This window comes from Callithrix jacchus, chromosome 5 (genome assembly GCF_049354715.1).
Source record: "Callithrix jacchus isolate 240 chromosome 5, calJac240_pri, whole genome shotgun sequence".
NCBI classification, from domain to species: domain Eukaryota; kingdom Metazoa; phylum Chordata; class Mammalia; order Primates; family Cebidae; genus Callithrix; species Callithrix jacchus.
The window spans coordinates 68,919,796-68,927,818 of NC_133506.1; positions in this window are offsets into that span (position 1 = coordinate 68,919,796).

The following is an 8,023-nucleotide window of genomic DNA, read 5'->3' on the forward strand; positions in this document are numbered from 1 at the left end:
CATGTATGAAGGTGCTCCTGGGGCTGGGCACTGTACGGAGGACTTTCCTACCACAACCTCTCAACAAGGGGCTTCTGTACAGTATGGTTAAGAATGCAGATTCTGCGGTGGGTCATACCTGCAATCCCAGTACTTGGGGAGGCTGAAGCAGGAGGATGGCTTGAGCCTAGAATTTTGAGGCTGCCTGCCCCCTGCACCCCAGCCTGAATGACAGAGCTAAGTGAGACCCTGTTGTCTCTTTATTTAAAAAAAAAAAAAGGTTCTGGACCCAGAATGCTGCAGAGAACCAGGCGCTGGCACCTTCCGATGGTCACCAGCAGGTGACACCCGCGATCCAGGTGCTGGGCCCCTCTGCACCCCAGGTTCTGGGTGGTGCTGGGAGGAAGGGGCCAGTTTCAGTGGGGTGGAGCCCTGGGCCACCTGCCCTGGACTGAAATCAGCTGGTGAGTACAGGTGCACCCAGGTTTTTTACTTTCCTGAAGCCTTGGTCCAGGACTGGCTGATCTTGTCGTCACTGCTTGAAACATTTCAATGGCTTCTCACTGCCTTTAGGTTAATAGATAAAATCCTGGAGGTCTACGAAATCTTGTGAAATTTTGCTTTTACTCATTATACCAACCTCGTTTCACAGAGACTCTTCTTCCCTCTCTGTGCTGTAGTGTAGCAGTTCTGAATGTGTTAGCATCAAAGGACCTACTAGAACTATAAAAATTATTAAACACCCTAAAGATGTTTCATTTATGTGGGTTGTGTCTACCAATAGTTACTATAGTACAAGTTAAAACAGAAAAATTTTAAGCTATTAGCTAATTCATTTAAAAATAATTGGCCAGGTGTGGTAGCCCACACTTGTAATCCCAGTGCTTTGGAATGCCAAGGAGGGTGGGTGAGTGAGCCCAGGAGGCGGAGACCAGCCTGAGCAATACAGTGAGACCCCATCTCTTAAAATAAAAATAGAAATAAACTATTATAAACCTGTTATGTGTTAGCACAGCATAATTTTTTATTTAAAAAAAACTATTTTCTTTAACCAAAAAACGTTATTAAAAAGTATGGTATTGTTTTACACTTTTGCCAATCTCACTAATGTACGACATAGCAGAAGAGAGCTATGTTCGTGTAACTCCTTCTGAATGCAACTTGCCATGATATGTTGTTTTGGTTGACATGCATGAAGAAAATCCAGCATCATACAGATATAAGTTAGAAAAGGAAGGAGTATTTTATAGTCTTTTCAGGTAATTATGGCTATCCTTCTTGGAAACAGCTCCAAAACTGAACAAGTGGCACTTTCTGAAACATTAGGTACCCACAGCAGCCCAAGTGTCTGCAAGAATGTTAATGAGTAATGGAAGGTAGTATTTAACAAGTAGAGCTGAGTTCCCAGGCCAGGTACAGGCACCACTCAGTAGTGCTAATTGGGGGAGAAAAGGAGGGAAGAAATTTGTATAAAAAACACACTTAAAATTAGGCAAAATTGACTGTGCACAGTGGCTTACACCTGTAATCCCAGCACTTTGGGAGGCTGAGGCTGGCAGATCACCTGAGGTCGGAAGTTCAAGACCAGCCTGACCAATATGGAGAAACCCCGTCTTTACTGAAAATACAAAATTAGCTGGGCATGGTGGCACATGCCTGTAATCCCACCTACTTGGAAGGCTGAGGCAGTAGAATCACTTGAACCTAGGAGGCAGAGGTTGCGGTGAGCCGAGATTGAACCGTTGCACTCCAGCCTGGACAACAAGAGGGAAAGTCTGTCTCAAAAAGAAAAAATTATGCGAAATGTGGTAAAAGTCTGATTTTGTCTAAGTTTTCAATTACATCTGGTTTGGAGGAAGACAATGGAATATCATCCAAAAGTATAAAAATGATAATGTAAGAATACTAAACATTGTTCAAATTATTGGCAATTAACTAGATCGATTTATCTATTAAAAGTTTCTCATAGTTGTTATTTTTTAGATGTGTTCTCACTTTTAAAATATGTGTTATCAGAAGATAACTCAGGTTGGAAGCTTGCTTTCTGCTCTTCCTTGTGTAATTCTTTCCAGGCCCCAACTAGGCAGTCTCAGGACCCAGAGCCATGAGCTGTATCTCTCCATAAGTTTTACTGACAAGGCAGAAAGCGATTCCCCTGTAGTAATACATACAATGTGGCATTGGGTCCTACTGTGTAGTTTCCACCGATACCCTCAAAAAATTAGATGTTTTCACTGAAAATTTTTTATATTTTTCATGATGTAACCTCTGTTTATAAGTCCCTTAGATTAAATGGACTATACAAAAAAGGTGCATGCTTCACCTCCCTCCCACTCCCTCCAATTCATAAACACATTATCATCATGTCAGCAAAGTTCACATATCTGGGGCAATCTGTGGAGTCAAACCAGAGATTCATGCTTTGCTGTTAATGGATCAAGGACTGTCTGCCTCCATCTCTGCTCTGGCTCCCTCTCTGATGGCCGTGCTTTCCTTAGTCTTTTGCAGTGACAAATAGCCTACTGGTACTTGCAACTTATATTATGGTTCTTGGCATTCACAATTCCAAGGAGAGTAGCTCTTTCCAAATAGCTCCAGCAGAATCTCTGAGGCTACTTATCAGCTTTGCTTGAGTCATTTTAATCACTGAACCTTTTATGATACCACCGTGTTGGTAAAAGCAGCAAAGGAGAAAGGACTGACAGAGTGTCTACGTAAATTGGTTATGAGTAACATGCAAACAAGGAACAACAAACTGCGGAAGGCCTCTCCATGCCTCATGTGCCAGTGCAGGGTGACCTCCCTCTGTTACCATAAATGTTGTGCTCTAGGACTTAAAACCCCTTTGTAGCACTATGAGGTAGCCAGACTTGTAGGCTGTTTGTAAGGCCCGTGTTTCATCAGCTGTACCTGGATAATAAGCCGAAGATAACCACATGTTCTTGTTTTGTGAAACTCCAAAACCACCACCGTTATCAATCCTTAGGATGACACACCAGATCCGTTTCACTGATTCACTCCACCATCACCCTCTTCCCACCATGACTCCAACCCTACCCTGTAGATCAAAGTGATTGTAATCAATATGTAGTGTGAATGATCAGAGCTTGGGGCCCTCACTGTCACCTCCAGAGTAATAAAGTGATGGCCCCTCATCCCACTTTCTCTCTTAATCTGTCTTTTTCTCATTCCTTTGTCACCACCGAACTTGGGGTACCCACGGGTGATGTCAGGCTGGCTCCCTACACCCTGGAAGTGGGTTCCTCTCATCGACCAGGCTTGAGTCTTGTAAAACCCTGGAGAAAGAGAGGGTGGAGTCCATCCCATTGACACAACTTGTACTGTGGCTGGGGAAGGGGTGCTTCCCTAAAAGAAATCCAAAGATGTTGTGCAGGTAAAACAAGCACTGCCACTGGAAGTGAACTTCAGCATGACATGAATAAGATTATCTGGTCTCCTGCTCCCCATCTATTGCCCCAAAAGAACAGTTTTTTAAAGATCAAACAGTGATACATTGACAGAAGTCTAAAACCTAAGAAAGTATTTATAACATTGATTTCATAGAGTTTCTGTGAGGGTTATGTGAAATTATATATGTGAAAGGGCTTTGTTGCACATTGCTGAGTTGGGTTTTGATGATAATTTTCTATTCTTTGATGTCAAGCTCTGAAAAGCATGTGCCTGTGGGTGGGAGACCCCAAAAGTGCCAAGGCAGGAGTCGGAAGCCTCAGCCTATTGCCATATAAATAATGAAGAAACTGATAAGCAACTTCAGCAAAGTCTCAGGATACACAATCAATGTGCAAAAATCACAAGCATTCCTCTACACCAATAACACTTAAAGAGAGCCAAATCAAGAATGAACTGCCATTCACAATTGCTACAAAGAGAATAAAATACCTAGGAATACAACTAACAAGGACGGTAAAGGACCTCTTCAAGGAGAACTAGAAGCCACTGCTCAATGAAATAAGAGAGGACACAAACAGATGGAGAAACATTCCATGTTCATAATTAGGAAGAATCAATATTGTGAAAATGGCCATATAGCCCAAAGTAATTTACAGATTAAACACTATCCCCATCAAGCTACTGATGACCTTCTTCATAGAACTGGAAAAAAACACCTGAAACTTCATATGGAACCAAAAGAGAGCCCACATAGCCAAGTCAATTCTAAGCCAAAAAAAACAAAGCAGGAGTCATCATACTACTGGACTTCAAGCTGTACTACAAGGCTGCAGTAATCAAAACAGCATGGTACTGGTATCAAAACAGAGATATAGACCAATGGAACAGAACAGAGGCCTCAGAGGCAACACAACATATCTACAAATACCTTTTTAATAAGTAGTGTTGGGAAAACTGGCTCGCCATGTGCAGAAAGCAGAAACTGGACACCTTACACTAAAATTAACTCCAGATGGATTAAAGACTTAACCATAAGACCTAACACCATAAGAACCCTAGAAGAAAATCTAGGCAAAACCATTCAGGACATAGGCATAGGCAAGGACTTCATGACCAAAACACCAACCCAAATGCCCATTGATGATAGACTGGACAGGGAAAATGTGGCACATATACACCATGGAATATTGTGCAGCCATCAAAAACGATGAGTTCGTGTCCTTTGTAGGGGCATGGGTGATCCTGGAAACCATCATTCTCAGCAAACTGACACAAGAACAGAAAATCAAACACTGCATGTTCCCACTCATAGGTGGGTGTTGAACAATGAGAACATATGGACACAGAGGGGAGCATCACACACTGGGGTCTGTCAGGGGGAAATAGGGGAGGGACAGTGTGGGGTGGTGAGTTGGGGAGAGATAGCATGGGGAGAAATGCCAGATATAAGTGAAGGGGAGGAAGGCAGCAAATCACGCTGCCATGTGTGTACCTATGCAACAATCTTGCATGTTCTTCACAGGTACCCCAAAACCTAAAATGCAATAATAAATAAATAAAGGCTTATCCAGAAAACACATATAAGGGCTGATGACCTGGCATTGAGCCCTTTCAGAGGACATAGATCTCTGGAGAAACTGAGACATGTAAGAGGGTGGAAACAATCAGTAGTGACACACTGTGGAATTCTGTCCACAAACAACACACATCAAATAAAATCATAGCCCACAGATCAGTTCCTCCTTTAAAAATTCATGGGAAACAAATAAGAGAAGAATGAGAAGAAAAGGAGAATTACTGTCTTTCAAGCACTTCATAGGTTCTATGACATGTCTACTTGCCAAAGTTTAAATAAAATAGAATATGTCCAATGTGCATATTTACATTAAGGAAAAAGAGCTCTAAGCTTGACCTGCAAACTATAGAGTTCCAAAGTTTACTTTTTCTTTTCTACCTGCTTGAAATCTGCTGTCAATTTTCTATTAAGATAAAAATTACTGTTTGGATCTAACAGGATTTTCTTTTTTGCACACCAGTGAATTTGTATATATCTCATGGTGTAACCACCCAGTGAGTTCACCTAGCTCACTGCCTAAATGAGTCAATTTTTCAAATAAGGGGAATTGTAATAGACAAAGAGTAATCCATACAGAGCCAGCAATGCAGGAGATCAGAGTTGTATTATTACTCAAATCAGTGTCCCTGAGCATTTGAGGATCACAGTTTTTAAGGGTAATTTGGTGGGTGGGGAAAGGCCAATGAGTCAAGTGTGATTATTGGTTGGGCTAAAATTAAATTGTAGGAAGTTGAAGCTGTTATCTTGGGCTAAGTCATTTGCTGTGTTTGTCCTCAAGGTAAGATGAGCCAGCTAATCAATCTGGGTGTTGTCAGCTGATCCATCAAGTGCAGGGTCTAAAAAATATCTTGAACACTGCTCTTAGAAGCAGCTTATGGAGGATCGAAATCTTGTAGTCTCCAGCTGCATGACTTCTAGGCCATAATTTATAATCCTTTGGCTAATTTGTTAGTCCTACAAAAGCAGTCTAGTACTCAGACAAGAAGGAGGTTTGTTTTGGGAAAGGGCTGTTATCATCTTTGTTGTAAACTATAAACTACGTTTTCCCCAAAGATAGTTCGCCCTACATCCGGGAAAGAGTATGAACAGCTTAAGGGATAGAAGCAAGATGAAGTCAGTTAGTTTAGGTCTCTTTCACTGTCTCAGTCATAATTTAGCAAAGGTTGTTTCAATGGCTAAAGTTCTGAAGTAAATGATACAGGATTGTTGTGCGTATATGTATATACATTTTAAAGGCCTTTACAAGTTTTGCAAATTTATGTTTAATTGGTAATTAAATCCCTTTTAATTTTCCTCTTGCAGATTTTTCTCTCCTTTCCTTATAATGTAAATTTTGCTGTTTGATTTTCTCCTGCATTGTTTTCTTTAATATGCAAATTTAAGGCTGTCTAGCTGAAAAGTGCCTAGGCTTACCCATAATTAATACAGATTACCTATCGAAACAGGTTATCAAGAATTTGAAAGTCTAAGATTGGATTTAAAAATTTTTAATGAATCTATAAGATGTACCTCTATTGGTATGCCCAACACGTCTATGTATTTATGTGTTGTATACACAGTGTTTCACTACTGAAAACATATAAAAGAGCTCTAATTAATTGGCTTAAGATGATAAAAGTGTTTGAATAAAATACTTTATCAAGAAAATAGAAAAGACTAGTAAAATGTTTTTTCAAGTTTATATAACAAGTAAAATTTTTAGTAAATAAGCTAACTTTAAAATCACTGGTAAAATAATATTAGAAATGTATTACAAATTGCCAGCATACAATTTTGTTTGCATTTATTAATCAAGCAATTTTATCCTTATCTCTGCCAAATTCTATAAGATGTCAACATTTGGCATAAGAGTTGCAAAATTGTAAACCCAGCCCAAAACAAAATAATCTTTGTTTTTATAATCTTTAATAAATAAGACATTACTGCAGGTTTAATACAAATAGCTATATCTTGAATTTAGTAAGATTACTATAATTTCTAATCTTGCATCATTATGTGATCTAGTCCACAGGCAGTAAGGTTTGTTTTGGGAAGGTACTACTATCATCTTCGTTGCAAAGCTCAACTATAAGCTAAGTTTCTCCCAAAGTTAGTTTTGCCTACAACCAAAAATGAACAAGTACAGCTTGAAGGTTAGAATGAAGGAGTCAGTTAGGTCAGATATTTTTCACTGTCTCAGCTATAACTTTACAATTGTGATTTTATAACTTTAAATGATAATTATTGCAGTTTTCATAAATAATCTACGTACATGGTTAAAATAAAATAATTAGGTATATGTGATGGGATAAACATATGTAGATAAACTAATCATAATTTATTCTAAATATATATTAAATTAAATAATAAATATTTTATTATTTGGATATCTTCCAATAAAATGTATTTGTAAGAAAATATTCTGTCTTAAAAGAAGTCCTTTTAAAAAAGGTGAACAATTTTTGTCTAATTCAAAGCTTAAAGGTTATATAAAACAAGGTAAATGGAACCAGAAAATAAGAGAGATGTAAACAAAGAGAAATAAAAATATTTTTTTTGTAAGAAAGTTTAAATGGTTTTATATGAGAAAGAATCTGTATGGTAGGTTTAGTCTTAGAATAAAATGACTGGTTGTTTAAGAAACATCAATGTTTGGAGGGGTTTTCAAGATGGCGCAGTGAGAACAATTCAGGATAGCAGCTCTCAGTGAATGCTCAGAGGGTGAGTCAAAGCCGCATTTCCAGATGGATCTTTGTTGCCCACAGAACAGGGAAAGTCCCAGGTATAGGAAAGACATGGGACACAAGTGCAGCTGGTTTGGCTGTTGCGGCCGCTTCGGCCAGCGCCACAGCGCAGGTACTCCCCAACAATCCGCACAAAACACACGGGCCCGGGTGCCCTGCTAAACTGGCAATCTGAGATTTGGGAGGGCAGATTAACATATCCATCTGATTAAACGGGACTTGGACAGTGAGCCAGACCAGGAGATTCCTGGGAAGGGGTGTTTGAGCCAGCGCAGTGGCTCGCTGCATGGGAAATCACACAGATCCCAGTGCTCTAACAGTGGGTGACCGAAAC